The 23,542-nt window shown below is 40.0% G+C and overlaps 1 protein-coding gene across 10 annotated transcripts in view; it reads left to right on the forward strand.

The window, feature by feature from the left end:
- The window catches only part of Sgms1 (sphingomyelin synthase 1), a 289,949-nt gene that overhangs the window by 105,288 nt on the left and 161,119 nt on the right, over positions 1-23,542 (forward strand). For 9 of the 10 annotated variants that reach the window (XM_048807437.1, XM_048807436.1, XM_048807435.1 and 6 more), the window contains one exon: positions 5,701-5,790. The gene's annotated coding sequence lies outside the window, so the exon portion shown is untranslated. Of the gene's footprint in view, positions 1-5,700; positions 5,791-22,288; positions 23,072-23,542 lie in introns of those variants that run through there. The other variant, XM_048807434.1, reaches the window with a different exon arrangement.

A 23,542-nucleotide genomic window follows, 5' to 3' on the forward strand; every position in this document is an offset into this window, starting at 1 on the left:
GGCTTCCTCTCAGGTCTCTTTCTAGTGGCCATGGTAAAGCTCTCAATAATTGGTAGTATTATCTGTTATTTCTGTTAACTTCTGTGGGGCAGAATCACGTGCTGATTTGAATATTGATATGGGAGTTTTGCAATTAGTAATTAATATAGCAATCTTGGCATGGATATACAAACAACACATTCCTTATTTAAAAATTCTTGCTTTGGGAAAGTCTTTACATTGGAGCTAAAATCCTCATGCATGAGGTTAAAACTTTTTTTTCCCTTTTGTTCTACCTTTGACATAAGTAGAAAAATGCTATCCATTGCTAAAAGAGGAGCAGAGCAGTGCTTTAAATGATGTTAAATGATAGTGTTTTCCTTGTCCCCCCACCCCCAGGTTAAACTTCTCTTGTGAATTTCATATCTAGGGTTAGATATCAATGATCTTTGCATTTACTACTTTTGATGCTTTTCTATTTTTTCCCTGGTTTTCTCCAGAAGTATAGAGCCCAGCATTGATGTCTTTGACCCTGATTGGAACTTATTATGGAATGAGACTGTCTGTCCTCCTTCATGGTCAGGGTCTGCAACATGAAGAAAAGTAATCCTTGTGAGGATGCCCATTTGAGGAAAATCATCCTCTCTATCTTATTCTTCATGAGACTAATCAGGGTGATGTTTGGGAGGGACCTGGCCATTGCCATTCCTGTACACCCCCTTCTTTAGCTCCTAAGTTCCACAGTTTGGAGACAGGAATGGGCTTTCTTCTAATCTAGTCACATACAGGGCTCTGAAGGGCCGCAACAGGATTTTGCTTGTTCACTAACACTTCCAATTTGTATAGGAGTTGACATGCTACCCTTATGTGTCATATAAGAACTTTTTGAGAATGGAATTGATTTAGTTACATACATTTTTCAGTTTCTTTCCTCTAAGAACTCTTCTTCATCTTTGGTACATTGGTGTATGTGCATGCTCACATGTTCTAATAAGAATATCCTTCCCTATTTCTAAACACTTTTTTTGTTTGTTTGTTTGAACCATGTGTATATTAGTGGATTCTTAGAATTTGCTGATACTTTATTATGAGCATTATAGTTGATGTTAGTTTACAGGTATCTTCTTGGTATCTGTTTCTAAAGGATTCTGGAGAGCAATATTTTATTTTTACCCTTTAGTGTTGTCATGGGGTTATCACTGAAGTTCTGAGTCTTTTTCCTGACTCCTCCATTTCGCTGTTATTTTTCATCTAAATATATTTCATGCTGTTGATCATCAAAAACCTATCAGCTCTGTGGCTGTACCACTTCCCAGATGTGTGACATTGGGAAACTTCCTGCCTGAGCTTATCTGAAAAGTGGAATGATGGCACCTACTTTACAGAGTTCATGGGAGACTAAATGAGATAATTCATGCTCAGCACGCTGCAAGTCCTTAGTACAGTTAGTTATAATAAAGGTGAGCACAGGCTATGAGAATGTTAAGGTCATGACTAACTGCTCAGATCACAAAAAACTCCCAAGTGGTTACCAGGCCAGGAGTTAGCTAAGAGGAAAAAGGGAAGAGGTTGCTTCATGAGGAAGGCTGTAGCCTATCACAAGTCATAGGGCATGAAGTATGGGGAGACAAGATGGAAGAGGGGGTGGGGCACAGATCAGAGAAGTCTTGTTTTATCAAGCTCAGGGACTCCCATTGAATTCTGGAGAAATGGCGACCCACAGAAGAATCAGAAATTATGGCACTGGACACATACTGACTTGTGGAAATTAATTCTACAGGGTCCACAAGAGACATGGACACCTATGAGTCCATGTCCCAAGAGTTCCCAGAGAATGTTAGGACGGACAGAGGAGGGCAAAAGGACAGGCCAGCACTGTGTTTCTATTGGATGCTTTCTTTTAAGTTCAAGGGCACATGAAATAAAACTAAAGAAAGATCTGTTATGCAGTGACTCCTTTTGAGAAGGTGAATTAGATAGCCTGCTGTGTAAATTTCTAATATGGAGAAAAATCTGCTGAAGAAGCGTTCCCTGTGGGAACCTGTGTGCCCGCCATGGTGCAGATCTCCTGGCCTGTGCAGGCAAAGACCTGTTCTCCAGCACCCTGTGATTGAAAGTCTTATTTTCTCATAGCATATGATACAACTATGATTCGTTTTGGGCAGTTTTCTTTTGATTAACTTTGTGTCTGGAATTGAACGTTTTCTTTTTGACTATTGTTTTCTGATCATTTTTCTCAATGGTGGTTAGCAATAGAAATGGAAAACAATATAAATGAAAAGGAGTCTTCTCCTCATCTTGAATACATGCATATAAAAAAGAAAAATGAAGAAGAGTAATGAACTTGCTGTGCTGTTTGGAAGTGTAAATGCATGTCCTGGTGATAGCCAACTGTCCGAAGTGAGTGTTGGCTTTCTGGAAGGAAGAGACATTTCCTGGTCACCTTGTCTGGCACTGCCTCACTGCTAGAGAGAGTTTTTGATGTTGCAGTGCTGTAGTAAAAGGAAGCTTGTATGTTTCTAAGAACAGATTGTTGGAAAGTGAGTTTCTCTGAAATGCTTAAGCAGAGAGCATTTATTATATGCTGAAAGGGTTTGATTCTTCACCCTTCCCAAATATAGCCTTGATGTTGAAGACTTGAAGAGAAGAAAGAAGGTAACTGGTGTTGGTCCTGCCTTCCTGCCCTAAACACCTCAAAGGCAGGCCATCCATCTAGGAGGCCACTGGCAATGGACAACAGGCAGCCAGGACTGTAATCCTTGAAAGAAGAGAACCCCATGACGGGGACTCAAGCCTGCCTAGGGTTTCTACTTGTGCATGTTCCCTGCCAAGATACAGGGAGGTGAGCCCTAGCAGAACATGTGGTCTCCTGGAATTGAGAAGGTGGATCTCGGAGTTCAGCTGTGCTGTTGAGGCTGGAATTTGTATAGCGGGGTAGTGGAGAGAAGGGAGTACCTGAGGGGTGAGACCTACACAGAGTGGTGCCTGGCACAGAGCAGCTGGTACAAGGTAGAGAACAGATGGGTGATGCAAGAGGTCTTGTGTTAACTGGGAGAGATTGACGTTTTGGTTCACCCAATGTGGAGAGGTCTTTCTGAGCACCTTACCCATTCTGTTGAGACATCAGAAAGTCCACAACCTAGGAGTAAGGACCATACCTTAGAGGAAGGCCGTATGCGAGGACCAAGGACGTCCCTGAAACAGATCCATCTAACCAAGAAGAGAACCAAGCCTGACAGCATCCAGAGGATCCACCAATAATTGAACTGCTGCCAGAATCAAATGGAAACCCTCTTAATTGACTACCTTAAAATTGAAAAGAAGCAGAGAAACATGATTCATATTCAAAATGTAATCAGTAGAAATAGTGACTGTAGGACAGTGTTAAAGCGGATCTTGGTCTCTTGCACCATTCTTCCCTGAAAGTTCCCAGGGCTTTTGGAGAAGTGACTGCATGCAGGGCAGAGACAGGATAGGTAAAAGGTGAATGCAAAACTTTTATTTTTAAATGTGAGACAGTAAGGAAATTTAAGAGTAAGAGGAAAAAAAATGGAACATCTCACAAAAATACAGAAGCCAGCTTGCAGGGGCTCCCACTGGCTAAATCTGAGACAGTTTGAGTTCCCAAATAACTAAGGACATTAGGGATATTGGTGTTAGTCTATTGGAGCCATCACACTATAAAGTTTAAGTCAGGCAAACATCACCAATGGATGCTAATCTAGGGAGATTTTGATTTGGGACAAGATATTTGCATGATCTTGAAGTGTTTCCCCACAGATTACTTATTAGTTGCAAGAGAACATGTAGTAATTTTTTGCCGGGTTTCTGTTCTCACGACTAAGAGGCTCAGAGGTCACTCCAGTTGAACTGGGCTGACTGGGCTGCATGAAATAACCACACAAGAGACACAAATACCTTTTTCTTTGGGGTCGCTGTGACGGCTCCTCTGACCTTAAGCGTCTGCAGGAAGAGAGAGAGAGAGAGAGAGAGAGAGAGAGCGCACACGCGCTGACCCCCTTTATTGAGGAGAAGCTATTCAAATGAGGCAAGAGGTCAGGTTTCAGGGGGCTGAGTCTATGTTCATGATGTCCACTGTCAGCAGGTTGACTGACACCTGGGTAGGCTACACCCAAGGACACAGTAAGAGAAGGGGACACACACAAGGCACTTCCATGGAAGATTCTATCCTAAACAGGGCAAGGGGTTATATTACAAAGGAACAGGTGAGCATAGCTTCACCCATGGGGCTGTAGCAAGACACACCCATGCACGAGACACTGACCCTCGAACCCAAGAAGGGTGTGGAAAGCTCTGCCACATTTCTGTGACTGAGCGCCTCAGCACCCAGCTGGGGAGTGTGACTCAGTCACGTGTAAGGTTGATCTCCCACAAGTTTTAATTGGAGAAATTGGACTATACTTTGGGATCAAAGTAGACTTTTTTTTTTTTTTTGTATTCAGATGAGATATTCAGAGAATTATATCACTTCTTTAGTTTTTCTGGCTGAGAAAGTATAACCTGAACTGAATCATCAGGAATCACCTGAGGAAACGTCAGACAAGTCAAAATGGAAATGTTCTATTAATATAAAAGGCAGAGAGGCTATATTCTTCTAAAGTGTCAATGTTATAAAAGACACAGGAACATTGTGTGTTATAGACTTAAGGAAGATAAAGAAGAATGGCAATTAGTGCAATATCTGACTCTGGACTAGGTCCTGGGTTGGAGGGAAGTAAATATTATAAAGGTCATTCTTAGGTTAATTGAACATGACAGTAGATTAAAATATTAACCAATATCAAGTTTACCAAGGTTGATCACTACCTTGTGGTTATGTAAGAGTATAATTATTCTTAGGAAATAATTTCTGAAGTATGTAGAGGTAAAGGGCCATGAAGTTTGAAACTTATGGTCATATGGCTCAGGGGAGAAACTCACATGGATGTGGAGAGAGAAGCGAATGATTAAGTAAATGGTTCAATGATTCGTAGGTGAATCCAGATAAAGAGTACATGGATATTCTTTGTCCTATTATTATTTTACAATTTTTCTGAGCTTAAAATTATTTCCAAATTAAAAAATGTAACTGACTTAAAGAGGAAAAAAGAAGGTATGTAGAAATGATACAAGGGTTGCTTTACTACCTCAGTGTGACTTTTCTTGTGTGGTCATAAGACCTTGCCTATGGCAAATAAATAGTTTTATGATAGTGTCTCTGTCACTTATCAAGCAAAACCATTTCTGTATCTGTTGGCTAAGAAAGCATATCTAGTGCAAGAAGGTTGAAACCGTCATGCCATTCATGTAGTGGGAGAGTTTGGGAAGGATGAATCATGGAGCTGAGCTAAGATTTCCTCTTTGTTAACTTATTAGCTGAGTAGTGAGGGGACAGTTCCTTGACCTTTGGGAACTTTAGCTTCTGCATTTGAAGATAATACTTGTGTATTCTCAAGATCTTCAGCCTCCAATAAGAAAATGCACGTGAAGGTCCTTTGTAAATAATCATGACTTCTATAAATATTAATTTACTGTGAATATTTTTGGTTAAAGATGGAAAATGTCTTAGACTAAGCTAGAGATTTTCCTTAATTTGGGTGGACCTCTCTCTTCTTAAAGGTCAAGTTTTTACTTGGTTGATTAAATGAGTTTCTTTTCCCCATGGATACTTTGGTTCCTGTTGGTTGCCTCCTTTCTCATTTCCTGCCTTTATTTTTCCAGGCAAAGCTTCAGTGCCTGAGGAGGTTGTGGATTTTGAGTATCAAGAACAGTGAAGTTGGAGCTACCAGAGGATGTATGAAAGAGATGCAGGTAAGTTATATTCTGCATTTCACTCATTCTAGAAATACTCATGGGTCTGTAATCCCTTCTCTTTTTTTTTTCCTGAGATTGTATGTAAGGCTCTGAAGGGACAGAGGGAACTTCTAGACCTTTGTGGTGCCCTAGGGCAGAGTCCGCTAGGGAATGGCAGTATTTGTGGGAAGGTAGGGAAAAGAATTACAGAAGCTAGCTCTCCCATTGGAGGACACGAGAAATGCAGGCTAGAGTGGGAGGAACACATAAACAAAGGGCAGAGGAGACTGTTTTAGTCCCCACGGAAAGGTTACAGAAAGGCCTGTTCTGTTCCTTTAATCATTTGGGGCCAGTCCTGTTCCTTTATATGGAATTGCTTTTGATTGAGGTTTTACCTGGAAGCTTGCACTTACCAAGTCTGCTGCCTTCTTTGCACCTGAGCAGTCTAAGGCCATTCTAGTCTGGTGCTGCTCAGGGTGCCAAATGGAATTAGATAAAGAGCTTGACCTAGAATGTAAGAGCCAGCTGAACTAAGTAGTGTTTATAGTGTCATCGCCGATTTCCATACTAGCATGATTACTCTGTGTGTGTGTGTGTGTGTGTGTGTGTGTATCTCCAGACAATCTATTTCTTATATATTTTTTTTTTAATGTGAGACTGGTCTTTTGCATATATGTTGTGCAACTTGCATTTTTCATTCAGTTGTGTTGTGAGATTTACTTGTTGCATGCAATAGTAATAAATTAATTAAATTTTTTTTTGTTAAAGTTTGGTTTTGAGAGACTCTATCACAGTTTATCTGATGTCCCACTTCCCTGCAACATTTGTTATTTTTGTTGCCAGCCTGGTGGGTGTAGACAGTATATCATTGTCTCTTAATTTGCTTTTCTTGATTAATAGACTGAGCATCTTTCTTAAGTATTCTTTGAAGAACAAAGTTCAGGATTTTTAAGGTAGATAAATTTTTTTCTTGTATGTACAATGAATGCAGTTTGTTTTGCTTTTTTTTTTTGAAATATAGTTTAACAATTTGTTTTAATTACATGCATATGGTCTGTTTTTTATTGCTAATCTTTTTTGGATTGAGGTTTTTGTTGATTTGTGTATTTGCATTCTCATTCAATTTTCTTTTTTCTCTTCTGGCTTTGAAATGATACATTTTATTTCTGTTCTTCTAATGGTTATCCTGAAAGTACTGTGTGCACATTTGACAGCTTAGAAGTCCCTCAGTATGTGGTATTCTGTTTCCTTTCTAGGATAATACAGAACTCATAGGACAACTAACAAAGACTCACTCCTTCAGTACTTCAGGTCTATTGTTTCACCATGCATATTAGACAGTGGTATTGTTTCAAGTTGGTATTTGTTTATGTGTTTATCATTTCTTGCTTCTTTTCCCTTTTCCTATCTGTACCCTTATTCTGATTAGATATGTCTTTTTCAGAATTTCTTTTCCTGGGAATCTCTTGGTGGTAATATTTCTCAGTTTTGGTTTCTGTAATGTCTTTATTTCACTCTTACAGTTCTTAGGTGACAGTTACTTCTTCCTGGCATTGTGAACATCCTGTTCCATTGTGCTAATATGGTTTTTATTTTTACTCTTAGGGCATCTGTTAGTTGTCTTTTTGTCATTCTTTAGTAGATGATTTATCTTATTCTAATATTGTTTATTTGTCTTGGTAGTTTGTGGTTTTATTACATTATGTTTATGTATAGTTTTCTGTTTTTCATCCTGCTTTATATTTGCTCTGTTTTGTGTATCTGCAGATTCGTATCATTTATCAGTTCTGAAAATTTCTCATGCTATTAGTCTTTGAGTATTTTCTATTTTCTCCATTCTCTCTCAATTTCCTCCTTCTGGTTTTGATTAAATGGATGTTAGAACTTTTTACTCTTCATGTCTTTCTATTTGATGTTTTATTTCTGCTTTGTTCTGGGTAATATTTAAGATTTGGCTTCTAGTTCTAGAATTCTCTCTTCAACTGTATTGAATTTTCTATTTAGCCCATACATTAAATTTTAAATTTTAATGATTATGTTTTCTCATTTCTAAAGGCTCTATTTCTGTTTTAAATCTTTATTTTTGATGGTGGTCTCTTTTTACTTGGCCCATTTTTTTATTCCATGTTTCATATATTTGAATAACAATAGAGTTGGAATTGTATCATATCCTAAATTTTTTAAATTGTCAATGGACCTTTATTTTATTTATTTATATGTGGTGCTGAGAATCGAACCTAGTGCTTCACACATGCTAGGCAAGCGCTCTACCACTGAGCCACAACCCCAACCCCATATCCTAAATTTTTATCATACTGGTATCTAAATCCCTGGTGATCTAAATCTGTGTCTGTGCTTCTTTTCTACTGTGCATGTTGAGTTTAGATTAATTGCTAATATTTTGAGAATCTTGAGGTTATTACTTGAGCTATGTATTGATTTGTACTAGGACCAGGAGGATGCTATGGACTGAGGACCACTTTTGTTTCCTATGGAATCCTGGTTTCAGGTTGGACTTTTCTCACCTTGCTAAATGCTAGAGATCTAGATGTCCCTGTCATTGCTGTGTTCAGAGTGGCCTCCAGAGCAGCTGCAGCTTCTGTGCTCACTCCCTAGTGCTCTTTGCTCAGGCTTTAGTGCACTGCTCTTGCCATATTCTTGTGGGATTTGTTTCTTTACCTGGAACTAATGATTGCATTAAAAGTTTCTAAAATTAATTTATCCAGAATCTAATTATAGGATAGCAGAAAGACCTGCAAATATCTAATCTACCATAATTACTGAATTAGGAGTGCCCAAGTGATTTTTTAAAAATCAGTATTTTCTACATGCTTTTTGTTAGTTTACTTTAAACATTTTACACTTTTAATAATATTTCCTTTATGTCACCCAAGTATAAGAAAATATTGAAATAGCAATCTCTTTGAAAGCTTCCTAAACAACATCTGTATTCATACACTGTGTCCTTAAACTTTTGCTCAGGTTTTTTTTTTTTTCTAGTTACTCTATTTAATATTTACTCCCTTGGAAATTGGAATTATCACTCTTGGAATAACTTGGAATAACTCATTATAACAGAGTACTTATTCAGCACAAATTTATTATGTCTCCCAATCTATTTTCTGTCAAAGTGTCATTTTTTGTTCTCTCCAAAATCCTAGATATAAAAGATTCATTTGTGACTCTCTGCCTGTGGATCTTTTCTTCTTCACATGGAATGCAGAAAATAGAAGTTTGCTTTTGTGAATTAGGCATCATCTCCAAGCAACATGTCTTCACATTATGTATCCCTTTAATAGGCACAGTGTGAAAGTTTTGGTCTATAGAATGTTAAATTGCCCTGGGCTCTGGCATATGAAAGAAAATTTCAAAATGATTGTTAGGTGAGATTGCTGATTTAGTAGTTTTAAAATTTATTCTGCAGCAGAATATCACATAAAGGCGACCACACAGGTGTGTGTGGATTCCATGATGAAAGAGATACATTAGTTATGTCTCTAATTTGCAAAGTCTTTATGCTTTGTAGGTTATAGGTATGAAGTTTATAACACTAGTGTAATATTAGGAAAGCAAGTGCTATAAACATTTCTAGGAAATGCTGAGCTCTGTGACTAGAGGTGTTTTGAAGATGGCCTGGTATTGGCCCTAGGCTTTCACATTGAAAAAAATAAAATACCAGAAAGTTCTGTGACTTTTCCTCTTTTAGAGAGCACATTCTACTGATGGTGGTTCCTTGCATCTGTGTCCTTTTATTCCTGGGTTTTTGTTGGCTGTCAGATCAGGCGTTCCTGCTGGGTTTTGCTTTCAAAATGGTTGTTAGCTGAGCACTCCAGAGGCTCCAAGCAGGGAGCTGGGAAAGCAAGGCACAGAACTGGAGCAGCTTCTCCAGGGAGCCATCATTCACCTGTATGCATTGCTTGGATAGGGAGGGGAGAGTCTGATCACCTCTGCTCTGGTTCTTTTGGCCTTGGCCAGGCAGTTTATTAGGCAGAGCAGGAGCTGGCCCTCTGAGAATCTTTCTATTCTCCTCTCTCTCTCTCTTTTTTTTTTATGTGTCTCTTTGAAGATTGTGATTTGGATCTTTAGATGCCTGATTTTAATGCAGTTCACCTGAGTGCGATTTCTTTGCTACCATGAAGTTGTGATTCTGGTCAGAGAGACAGCCCAGGAATGCATTCTTTCAGATACCCTTGTTAAAATGAGTGGTCATGAGTCTGCCTTTGGCCACCAGGCCCTGTCATCTACCCAGAGCAGTGCTTTGCTGTGTGTGCTTCCTGTGTCTCAGAGCTTCAGTCCTTGTCATGTTGCTGTAGAGTGAGATGGGGTTCTTATCTCTCTGCCTTGGTTCTGGAACATGTCACCATTTGTAACATTGTCCTCATCTCTCTCACAAGGTAATAAATTGGTATATTTCTAAATAAGGGCTTGAAAAGTTAAGATTATTTTAAACACCTTCCTCTCCAACTTGTCCTTCTTTCTGCTCAGCAAATTCATCTCTGAATGCTTATTGTTGTACTCTTTATTTGTTGTGTGCAAAAATGCCCGTGAAATGATTTCCATTTTCCTCTGCTGTAGTCATGGTGTTCAGGGGTTGGCAGCATCGTGCAGAGGGAGCCATGTTAAGTTCATTGGTAGCAGACCACTGGGTTTCAAGTTGAAGGTCTCTTTAGTCTGTGTGACTCTGGTTAACCACTTAGTTTTTCTGAGTTTTACTTTTCCTGCCTAATAATGACTTAATCTGTTCATATGCTACAGTAGTGACTCACAAATATTTTAGTTTTTAAGACACTTTTACATTCTTAAAAGTTGTTGAGGATCCCAAAGAGCTTGGCTTATATGGGCTATATCTAGCATATCATGATAGCAGAATCATGGCCCCTAAAGCTGCTATCCATGAGCCAGTCTCTGGAACCTGTTCATATGGTACCTTACATAGCAAAAGACATTACAGATGTGGTTAAGTTAAGGATCTTGAGATGGGGAGAGTATTTTGAAATATTTGGTATATTTCTAAATAAGAGTTTAGAGGTAAGTGAAGTAAAGTCTTGTAAGCTCTTATAAGAGGGAGGCAGGTGAAGCAAAGGTTGAAGTGATGCTGTTACTAGTAGGTGGACTACAGCCAAGGATCCCTATGAGGGGCATGTTCTCATAGAGCCTCTAGGAAGAATCCAGCCTTACCAGCATCTTAAGTTTATTAGCCTTATAAGACTCTAATTTTGGACTTCTGGACTCCACAACTATAATAAATGTTTTATTTTAAAAATCACTAAATTTTTAGTAATTGTCACAGCAGTACTTGGCAGCTATTTCATATATTTTGGGCATTAGAAATTTAAAGTGAGGGGCTGGGGTTGTGGCTGAGAGATAGAGCACTCACCTAGTATGCGTGAGGCACTGTGTTTGATCCTCAGCACCACATAAAGTAAAATAAAGTCATTGTGTTCACCTATAACTAAAAAATTAATACAAGAAAAAAATTGAAAGTGAGAATATAAAAGATGTTTATTGATTTAGTTAACAATAATAAACCTATTATAGGTTAGCACATTATTTTTTTATGTGAAAAAGAACTATTTTTCAATGATTATTGAGAAGACAGCCACTGCTTTATAATTTTGTAAATCAATCTCATGTCTGACTGGATTGAAAATAGCTGGGTTCTCGGATCTGCTATGTATTCAGTTTGTTGTGGTATCATGTGGCATGTCACCTCCAAAACTCCCCATGATAGACTTATGAGACATTGAGCATTAAAAAGACAAGTAATGCTTTAGTATGATTGTGAAAATAGTTTTGGCCTCATGGACTACCTAAAAGTGTTTTGGGAACTCCAGCAATCCCTAGACCATACTTAGAGAATGAGTAGGTTAGAGTACAGTCACAGAGCCAAACACCTGGCTGTAAAAGAATATAGGAGTCTGCCATTCTTATTTTGGGTATCAGTTAAAAAACCTGGGGGTTTCAGCCTGGCATAATTTGGGAGGGTGAGGCAAGAGGATTGCAAGTTGGCCAGCCTGGGCAACTTAACATGGCCCTGTCTCAAAAATAAATAAATAAATGGGTAAATAGGGTTGGGGATGTAGCTAAGTGGTGGAGTTCAGTCTGGGTTGAACTAAGTTCAACCAATACTGCAAAACAGAAAACCAAAACAATAGCAACAGCAGATTGCATGGGGTTCTGTTGTTAAGGAAGAAAGGAAGAATGAATATTAGGGGACAGCAAACTCAAAGATATGTTATATCAAGGTTTGATGTACATGGTAAGTAGATGTCTTAGTCTATCTTCTGATGCTATAACAAAATACCTGAGACTAAATGATTTAGAAATAATAAAACTTTGGCCAGGTAAGGTGGCATATGCCTGTAATCCCTGCTCCTTGGGAGGCCAAGGCAGGAGGATTGCAAGTTCGAGGCCAGCCTGGGCAACTTAGTGAGACCTTGTCTCAAAATAAAAAGGGTCGAGGATGAAGCTCAGTGGTAGAACGCTTGTTGAGCATACATGAGGGTTCACTCTCCAGGACTGCCAATAAACAAACAAACAAACAAATAAATGTTTGGCTCACAGTTTTGGAGGCTGGGAAGCCCAAGAGCATGGTACTTCATTGGTGAGGGCCTTCTTGCTACACCATCACATGGTTGAGAGTATCACATGGTAATACAGCATGTGTAGTAGCTCATGTCCCTCTTCCTTATTAAGCCACTAATGCATCATGGGGGTCCCATCTTCATCACCTTTTCTAATCCTAATTACCCCTAAAAGGTTTACCTCCAAAATCTATGAGCATATGAATTTGGAGACTGTTTTCAGCACCTGAAATTTGGGGGGGGGGGCATTCAAATCATAGCAGGAGAGGATCACTAAAATGTTAGTTTCCCTTCTCCTTGACCTTGTATTAGCTGGGGAAAGTGAGCATTTTGCTTAGACTGCATCATTTTGAAATACCTATGACACAACACAATGGCATGTAGACAGGGGCATAATTGCAATGAATTGCATTTTTAGCATTTGTTGATAAATTATATAAAATATCTTTTGTTTGGTGTTCACAGGCAGCTTTTTGATAACTTGTTTGGGTCTTTTGAACTTAACAATATGCTTCCTTTCTTTGGGTAGGAGGAAAGTTAAAATGAGATTTTTAGATTCAGCTTTGATTCTTAGTTATTCATCATGGGTTTGGAAATAGATGGGGTGTGACCTTCTTCTGGGATCATTTTGTAAATAGTCCCTGCTGCTCCTTGGCAGCATCCTGTCATTGAAGAATAACCCAATTCCAATTTCTGATGTGAAAAAATCACTTAGGAATATTTGTGCTAAAGAATCTATTTTAGAAAATCATATAAATATAATAAAACAGTTTGGCCTTATGTGGCTTAATTTTGAGCTTAATAGAAAGCTTTAGGAGGCCCAATTGGGGTCTTTGGGTGGACAGAGGGCCACATCAGTGTCAGTGAACTTTCAAAACCGGAGCTGAGCAGGCAGTTTGGCTAGCTTTGGTGACTTTCCCAAAGGCCTGATATCTATCAGCAGTTGCCAGTTTCTGTTTTACCTTGTGGTGCATTCATTGTGTAACCAGAAAGCGAAATCTTTCTCAGTTAAAATTTTAGTTACTACAGACAGGAAGTGGTGTAACTTGAACTTGTGTGACTGGTATCCTGTACTACATAACACCTTGCATCTGAGCAACTAGTGTTTTTGCAAATAGGATCATAGTGGTACCATTTATTACCATATATGGTCATAATACAGAGCTGGTGAGTGTCCCTATTTCATTTTGGGGTACATTTCAGATTATTACCTGGGAGCTCCCTTAGCTGGCTAGCTGTCCATGAGATCTGCTAAGTGTTCCAGTAGGGGAGAAGTGTGGCTGGCTATAGTGCCTTCCCCTCTTCTTTCCAGATAGCCACATATCACCCTGGGCTGCTGCAGAGTGGCAAAGATCAAGGGGCCCAATGTCTGTTCAGAAGAAGTCCTGCCTGAAAAGCCATGTGATTAATTGCATGAGCAAGTGGTGTTGGAAACATGGGTTAGAAAGTTTTCTGATACTTCAAAGTTTATATTCCAGAACAGTTAGCATCTCTGTTTGGGAACTCTTGTGTTTAATGAATCATTAATTGTAAATGGTGTCTATGTACAGAGGCTCAACTATAGTGTAGGCCTGGTTTTCCCAGTAGTTCCATGGTGGCCTGTGAGCTCTCCCATAGCTGGCCTTGGAGGTATTGCAGGGTGGCAGCTAGCCTTGTAGGTGAGGAAGCCTATGTCACCATCTTGTGCACAGAGGGCTCCCAGAAGGGTTTGGAAATGATGTGTGACAGTTTAGGAAAGTCTAATGGCTCTCTGGAAAGAGACTAGCTGTTTTCTACAGGTCCTTCCCCCCACCTCTCAGTTCTTACTGATTTCCCAGCTACTCCCATAGCAGCTGTTGGAAACACTCATTGCTTCTTGAGCCCCTTGTCTCCCCAGCCCAGCTCTTGGCACATGCCCTTGGAAACAAAGTCATATTGACAGAGCTGCCCTTTCCCTCCCTCCTTCCTCTCACCAGCAGAATCTGTCTTTCCCCCAGCAGGTGCCAAGCTGGTCTGGTCCTGAGCTTCACCTGTGTGTGGGCATGTCTTCTTTCCTACTTCCTCATACCATCTCCTTTGGTTCTGCCCCTGTCCTCTCTCATTTCCCAAGCATCCTCCAGTTAAATTTAGCTACTGTGGTATGCTTCTTAAACTAGGCCCCCCACATCATGCTGATTGATATCTTTCCTTCTAAGATTCATCTGTCTCAGTGTCCACTGCCTCAACACCCTACTGGGGACACTATAATCTGATTGTCATGCCTTGTATATTCACAGAACATTTGTTGACTTTTGTGTGCATGGGAACTTGAGGTGCAGATGCCAGGAGATGCAGAGATGAATCAGACTATTGGGGCTATTGATATAGAATGGGGAGAGGCATCAGAACAAAATGCAGTAGATATTAGTAACAAATATGTATAAGCTAAAAGGGGAGAGAGAGCAATTCTGCCTTCAAAGAACTTGAAGATATGGATCCCTCAGACAAGCAGAGAGGGTCATGCCAGACATTAGCCAAAAGCCAGCAATGGGTTCCTATGTCCCTGCTTTGTGTTGGGATTTCCTTGTGACTAGTCTACAGCTTAGGGAGACCTTTGTACCTAAGGGATCTCTAGTGGTGGAGTTTAGCTTTTCACAGCAGGTTGTTGGAAAGAACTTTTGAGCCTAGGTGTGTTCTGGAGGTAACATCACATTCAAATCTATGCTTCTTTTGGGTCAAGCTTTGACTTAAGGAAAAGATGAGTGGTTTTGGTGAAATTCATAACCCTTAAAGGTCTTCCTTGAATCAGTTTTGAGAACATGTTGCTTACATGTTTACTACTCAGTGGTTTAGATACTCTAGTGCCTTGTTTCTGTGGAGGGCTTTGGATATGAGTCTGAGAAAGGGGCTCACTTACAGGAACCTTTCTCCTAGTCTTATTAGGCTGTGTCTCATCTTTCCTTATACTTTTTGCCTTTCATTCATAGATAGTACTTGTCACAGTTTGTTATTTGTATGTGAGTGCAAATCTCTTTCCCACTCCAAGTGCTTTTAAAAGTAGGGCCTACTGTTTTCTTGTTCTCTATTTTATCCACTATGACTGAGCCTGACATATAATAAAGAAGGAATAAGCAGGACTGGAGAGTGAACTGATCTGTCCACTGTGGTTTGAACATAGCCCGAGAATACACAATTGGCTTTTAATTTGGTCAGGGGAAAAGGGCAAAAGAAAGTCATCATTGTTCACCAAAATTCTTCCAGCAGAGGAATGTTCATAATATCAAAAGGATCTAATATATAATGTACTCTGATGAAATAAGTTTATATCCTGATGGTAGTAGTGGTAATATAAATCTATACATATTATAAAATTTTATAGGACCATATGCAGAAAAGTGAAAGCTTCTGAAATCTGAACAAACTTGTAGGTTAACCTATTGTACAGTGTCAAGTTCCTGCTTTTGATAATTTTAACTGTGATTATGTAAAATGGGGGAAAACTGTGTGAAGAATACACAGAAAACCTCCAATTATTTTTGTAACTTCTTTGTGAGTCTAGAATTATTTCAGAATCAAAAGTTAAAAAAGAAACACAATGAGATACCACTGTATATCCACTAAAATGGCTAAAACCCAGAAAAACAGAACAAAAATGGTTAATACCAAGTATTGGCAAATATGCAGAGCAAGCAGATCTGGTGTAAACTTTCACTAGCACAGCCATTTTGGGGAAGAGTTAGGTAGTTTCTTAGAAAGTTAAACATACACTTAGCACATAGCCAGCAACAATTCCACTCCTAAATATTTATACAAGGGAAATAATAAGTTCCACAAAAACCTTTAGGCTAATATTTCTAACAGCTTTTCTTCCAAACAGTTAAAAAACCCCAAATGTCCATCAATTAGTAAATGGATAAGCTAACATGTCTATCAATGGAATACTGCTCACCAGAGTACAACAGAGAACCACAAACGTATTATATGTAAAAGCTGAACTTACAGTAGGAAGATTAAGCTTCCATTTAAATAACATTCTGGAAAAGGAAAAAGTGTAGGGTCAGAAAACAGATCATGCCTAAAAGGAACAGGTGATGGGTGAGAAGGTTGATTATAAAGGAGGTAGAGAACATTGGGCGCGAATGAAGTGTTCTATATCTTAATTCTGGTGATTACTTCATGTTTGTCAGAACTCACAGAACTGAACACTAGAAAGGATGGGTTATTGTGTACAAACTGTACCTCAATAAATAAGACTTTAAAATTAGAACAACATCAACACCACCAACAAAATATAATATTTGCTGTAGGCTGATTTAAGTAACTGTGAAACATTCAATGTGTCTGCCACTTTGCCACTTGTCTATGGTTGGATTAGGGATTTGTTAAGTCTTTAGTTATTCAAGATGCCTCACTCAAACAAGGGGTGTAGCTCCTTTAGTACTTTGACCTCTGAGCCATGGAAATAACTATGTCTGTAGAGGTGGCTGTGCTAATGATCATGGCTAAGCAGAGTGCTGCTAGGAGATTAAAACAAGCTGCTGGCTCAAGTCTTGGTGGATGCAGCCTTTTGTATGTAAACATGGACTCAAATTTCACTCTGTCCCCTCTCCTGGTTTCTTTGCTATTGAAAGTGGAGTTGAATTTTCAGATTGTTTCAATCCTCAGATATGACAACTCTGCAATGACACTCTCCCTTAGAATAGATTATAAAATAAAAACAAAATTACAGCAGTTTTTCTCCAATAGGAGATGCCTTATTAATTTACAACTAGGATTTACTAAATTGGTTTGGGTTTAGTGACATCCAGGAGTCAACCCAGTTGAGTAAACACTTACTAATCATTAACTATATGCCATGCCCATTATGAGGTGTTGGGTTCACATAGAAAAATGAGCCTCAAGCCCTGTTTTTAAAGTATTCACCATCCAACAAGGTGGACCAAACCACAGGACATCACTTAAATTCAGTACAGGAGAGAACACCGAGGAGGGAGCCCTCAGGCAGGAGAGGACCACTGAGTTGGACCAGAGGTGTAAGTGGGTTTCTGGTGTGGAAGAGAGAATCGTAGGTATTTCAGGCAGAAGAAGTCAGAGTATTATGTGGTTGGGGAATCATGACATATAAGGAATGACAAAGAATTTATTTCTTTTCCCAATTAAAATAAGTTATATATATATATGGCTGGGAGCTCTGGCTAACATATATATATATATAAAAGATTTATTTAAAATTATAAGTAAAGGATCTAATATATAAAATTATAAAGAATTATAAGTTCTTTATTGATTCTGTGTAATTCATCCATCCTCTCCTCTGTAATTATTTCTATTGCTGCTATAACTACCACAGAGTTAGCAGCACAAAACAACACAAGTTTATTCTCTCATGCTTCTGTAGGTCAGATGCCCAACATGGGTCACACTGGGTTAAAATCAATGAGTCACAAGTTTTAAGGGAGAGTCTGTTTTCTTGTGCTTTCCAGCTTCTAGAGGCTTCCAGTATTTATTGGTTGATGGCCCTCTTTTCCATCTTTATCTTCTTTCTGACCATCTTTCTATAGTCAAATCTAGAAAAGATTTTTGACTTTTAAGGACCCACATGATTGGATTGGGTCCAGCTGGATTTGGGATAGTCTTCTGTCTCAACATCCTTATTATATCTGCAAAGCCCCCTTTGCCTAAGGTCCTGTATTCACAGGTTCTGGGTTAGGATGTGGACATGGGGTGATTATTTTGTCTATCACATTCTTGTGCCCTTGATCCCCTTTTTTTCCTCATCACTGATAAACTACTTGGACAACTAGTCTAGCACATGTTTTTTTTTGGAAAACAAAACAAAACAAAAACTTAATCTGTATTTGATCATACTATAAAAAGTTTTAGAACATCATTTATTATTATTATTTTCCTTGCAGTGATGGGGATTGAACCCCAGGGCCTCATATGTGCTAGGGAAGCTTCCTACTAAGGAGCTACACCTCCAGCTCCCAAACTTTCTCATTTTAAGTGCCATAATAGTATTGTTATTAGTGGGTGTTATTTTTGCACTGAAGGTCACAAACAATGCTGGAGTAACCATGATTGACCATACAGTTGTCCCTTTAGTATGCCTGTGAAATTGGTGTAGAATCCCCACAGATAACAAAGTGTGAGGATATTCAAATCCCTTGTTATAAAAATAGAACCCATGCACATACCCCTGTGTACTTTGCCATCTCTAGACCACTTATAACAATTAATGCAGTGTCAATGCTATGTGAAGAGTTGTTGCACTGTGTTGTTTAGAGAGTACTGATAAGAAAAAAGTCTGTGTGTTTAGTACAGACACAGGTTTTTTTTTCCCTTGGGTATTTTCTGAGTTTGATTAAATCTATGCATGTGGAACCCATGCATGCATAGGGCCAACAATATCTTGGCATAATTTCACTGACAGGCCCTTAGGGGAAATAGACTGAATTCCTAGAATAAGAGGATATGTGGATTGTTGATTTCAGAAGAAGAATTTGGAAAATTAATAAAAGGGAAGAGAAAAGGCGTGCTTGAAACTGAAGAAAGGAAGTTCTTTATTGATTCTGTGCTATCCATTACGCTAGAGGAGTGACTTCATTTTCTCACGTTGCTTGTGATGCCATGAAGGATGTTTACCTCAGAATATGCATGAATGAGAGCAGTAGATGCTTGAGCCACATGCTCAGGTCACAGCTCTAGGACTCAGTGCAGGTCAGACTAGCTTCTTTCTACTGTATCCTGAGTCCTGCTGCAAGGGTTCTGGAATGTAAAATTATATTCCTACATCTCAGTGCTCAAGAGTGGTCAGTATCCCCAAATGATACCCTTAGAATATTTAGCTCCTCAAGTTTTTAAGGTGCTCTTGGGTACCTTCTCATTTGATTTTTACTTACAAAAACAAAAAGCAACACTCTCAAAATGAGTCTCTATCATTTTAAATAGAGCATTAGTGTCACACACCACCATTGGAGGTGTCACACACCACCGTTGGAGGATCCAGGCATTGCCTAAACCTGAGGTGGCTGGGAGCTCTGGCTAAGTGGCTGGGACCAGTGGGAGTCCACCTTCAGCAGTCGCTCTCTGTGAGTCATCCTTGAGGTGTTCTGTGGTGGGGGATTAAGGAGGTCTCAACCTGCTGCAGGCTGAACTGGGTTTATGGTAAGCAGAGGAGCAATGTTTTGGAGCCCTGGGTCAAAGCCGAAGTTCTCTTGAGTGGTGCTGCTCCAGGGCGTTAGCATGTTGGGGCTTAAAGTCCCTGAAGGATGGTGTAAGACCATTTAGGATTAATTTTTCACAAGAACTTCATGTCACCAAGAGCATATAATTGCTGGCTTGGTCTGGCCTGGCAGCCCCACGGTAGCTGGTTGGTGGTATGTTATAACAGGCTGTTGCTTTTAGCTGGCTAATTTGGGGGAAGGGGTGAGGTGACTGGGATTCCACAGAAACTTCATTTCAGTATAAATAAGATGCAGAAAATCATCAAAATCAGGGTGCTTATCAGGGTGCAGGATGAATCACACAGCTCAGCCTTCTTTCATGCATTCTGCTGTTGTACAGAAGTGTGATCATGCATGCAAAATTGTGGTTTTGGCCCTGCAGAGTGTTTGATAAAGTAGTGTCACAGCAGCCTGCTTTTTAGCCTGTTTAGCTCTGGCCTGCACCCAGGGCCTCGGTGTTCCTGGGCTTCTGTTGCTCAGAAAGCTGCTTGGGAGTGGAGAGACAAGAGGCTTGTTGTGCGACTCAGATTAGTGGCAGCTGCAAAGAAGAAAGAAAGAGTCCTGTTTTGTTTTTGCTCTGCTCTGAGCAGCACTTTGGCATTTTGGTAACATTGCAGTGTTCCTTAGGAAGCTTGACTTGGTCACTTTCTCTGAGGGTTGATACCTCAAAAAGTGGTGGTTTAGACTTTCAGAAGGATGGATGAGCGGTCAGCGATCAAGTTGTTGGCTGGACTTAGCTACTAACAGGCTGTGCCATCTTGTGCCAGTCACTTCCCCTGCCTGTTTCTGTGAGCTGGGGCAGCTTGAACTAGAGCAGCTAAATGCCCCATACTTGGTTGGTATCAGCACTTGGATGCTGCTACGTTTGGTACTGGGACACTGGGTCCTGACTGGCATGCTTTGCAAAGGTTTGGAGCTCTGCAGAATTGCTTCACTTAGAGCAGCTCAGTTATGTGAGATCAATGTGTGGATAACACTTAGCAGTGTATCTAGCAAGGGGTGAGTATCTAATGGTGGCTGCTAACATTTAAATCCTGTGGTATGTGAGATTCTAGCAGCGCTGCCCTTTTACTTCCTGTCACAGAATAGGTGTTATTTTCATATATTTAAAAAATTCTAATAATTGTGGACATGCAGCACATTACTTTACTTTGCTTCTGAATGGGTGTTTATGATTGACCTCATGTGGTCTTAGGAGGGACAGTCTTCTGGCTTTGATTGTTTCCTTTTAGATTATAGTAAGATGAAGTGACACTGAACCCAAACACAGTCCAAAGGGCCCACTTTGGGACTTCATTTTTTGAATACAGCTGTTTCCTTGTTCCTAACTTTTCTTATCAGGAAGGAAGTGTGTTGTGCACAATACAGTGGAACACTGTAACTCTGTGTTATCCTGAGAAAACTCAGAAGCATTTCTTCACATCTTTCCCAATGGTGAACTTGACTATTTCTCAGGCACTAGGACAAAGAATGCAACCTATATAATCCTTGCCCTCATGGAGATTAGCTTATTGGGATGAGGCAGACATTAAATTACAGAAATAATGGTTTAATTATGACTGTGATTAGTGCTGGGAGAAGAGTAGTGTATGATGTGTACAGTGTGGGCTCTGCATGTGATGGGGAGATCAGAAAAGTTACCTGGGGACATGGTTTTTAGCTTGAAGTCTGCAGGAGGAGAGGAAGAGTGTCCCAGCCCAGCAGAAGTGGGGAGTGGAGGAGGATCCCAACTCTGAGCAAATGTGGAGTTATCTATGCTAATAGAAAGTTTTGGAAGTTTATGGTTTGGGCCAGGGAATGAGCTGGGCACTATTCTTTCTATGTGGGTTGTTCTCCCCCAAGATATTCTTGCTTCCCAGCACCCTTAGACCTCTGCTCAAGTGGCCCCTTATTAGGGAGACTCCCTGGCAACTTGAATCCCAGCCCCCATTTCTCTCCTCTTACTTTCCAGCACCTGGCATCAGCTGATGGACCTTTGTCCTTCTTTTCTTCCTGGCCAATAGTGTGTGCCCTCTTAGTAAAGTGTGAGCCCCTGGAGGGCAGGGGTCTGGTCTCTTCCCTGCTGTATCCACAGGGAGGGGCTCAGTAAGAACTTGTTGGATGAAGCATATTGGGTTCTGGGTTTTGTGTTCTTTTAAGCCACGGTGAGTTTTTAAGTTAACCTGAAGGTGGGAAGGGAGTGGGTATAGGGGTACTATTCATATGGCAGATCAAATTCTTTTTTTTTAAAAGCAGAACAAGTAGAAAACATTGATTTTTCTTCTTCTTCTTCTTTTGTTTTTTAAATTCAAGTTAGATATGATAGAAAAAAGCAGCTAGAATAATGTTTGAGTATGCTCCTTGACTTATGATACAATTATATCCTCCTAAGCCCATCATATATTGAAGATGTCATAAGTTGAAAATGCATTTAATATACCTAACCCACTATATGGATAGTGGAGACAGTACAGCTGTTGGAGTTGGGTCTCTATTTGAGTCCTTTCTCTGTCCTTACTAGTTGTGTAACCTTGTACACGTTTCCTCTGTCTTTAAAATGGATATTATCAAAACAGTGGTTTTATTTGGGGGATTAAAAGAAGACTGATATTCATTAGTGTTATCATTTACAAGCTATCATACTGATGCTATTACAGCATAATTGTTCAGTCCGTGTTCCCCAGACTTGTCTGAACTTAAAGATCTCTTTGGCTGCTTGTTGGAAATCAAGGTTCTCAGGCACCACCCAGAGACTCGCTGAATCAGATCTGCTGGGGAGGGGCCTGGGAACCCTGCTAGGTAGGTGGGGAATGACAGACACACCCTACTTAAGTAAGGTTTGTAACTGGTGCTGGTTTTAGATATTTTACATGATGAATTCCAGAAGTGTGTTTGTATTTGTCAGATTGTGTCCCAGTTTTCAGGCAAGGAAGTATGGTCATTGTTCTTGTAGCCCTCTCATTCAGAATCTTCTCTCCTCTCCAGGCAGGTGTAGCATGATCCTGGGCTCCCAGGGACACAGCAGGATTTGCAGCTTCAGGGTAGCACAGTGCAAGGACAAGTTACTCAGCTGCCTGGCCTTCTTTCTTTCCCTTGATTAAACCTCTACAGTCCTGATAACCTGCTCTGTTGGATATATATGGCAACATGGCAAACAGGCCCTCAGTCCTGCCATGTCTCTGAGGACTCAGTCCCTGAGGCTGTCGGAGTGACAGTCAGTGACTGTGGAAGTCATGCCTGCATGTGGGTGACCAGGCCAGGCCTGCAGCACTGTTCTTCCCGCGGTTGGGAACTGGGAACCAGGAATTGATGCTCCACTGCTCTGCACTTAGGACAGTGTGTTCTTAGTCAGCTGTTCTGGAAAAACAGCATTTTGTTGTTGTCACATGGGCCAGCAAGTTCATTTCCCCTCTCCTGCCCAGGCAGTAACTAATCATTTCCTGTAGCAAAAGAAAGATGAACATGTAAAATTTTACTCCCAGGACCCAGCTTTGTGGAGACATTACAAATGGTGCTCACAGCTCCTTGTGGGATGTGGGATTCTCATTTTCGGTAAGTTGGTACTCTGTGCACCAGGTGGAGCTGATCAGTTGTTCTCTCCCATGGTTCTGTGAAAGTTGAGTTTTCTCTAGCAGCTGTGTTTAGTGCAGGTCATGGTTTCTTGTTGGTATGTTACTTAGCTGCATTTCAGGTGAGGCTTGACTATTTTTCTGTTTGCATTATCCTAGGAGAAGATGATTTGTGTTGAGAATCTTATTTGAGCTTTGAGTTCATTTTCTGACCCATGACACATCAGTCCACTTTTTGGTGCTATTTTTAAAGTCAAAGTTGATGTGCTTTTCTAAAGTTGCACGTTTTTACACCATTTAGAAAAAGTCTGTGAGGTCTTGAGGACATCCATTTAAAAACACTTGAAGTTAAGGATCTGTATACTGAAAGGGAAGGTATTTCTTCCCTTTCCCCCTGATAATACTTTACTGTGACAGAATTTTGTATCTGAACAGTTTTTTTTTCCTTTTTTTT

The sequence above is a fragment of the Marmota marmota genome, unplaced genomic scaffold (genome assembly GCF_001458135.2).
Source record: "Marmota marmota marmota unplaced genomic scaffold, marMar, whole genome shotgun sequence".
Taxonomy (NCBI): domain Eukaryota; kingdom Metazoa; phylum Chordata; class Mammalia; order Rodentia; family Sciuridae; genus Marmota; species Marmota marmota.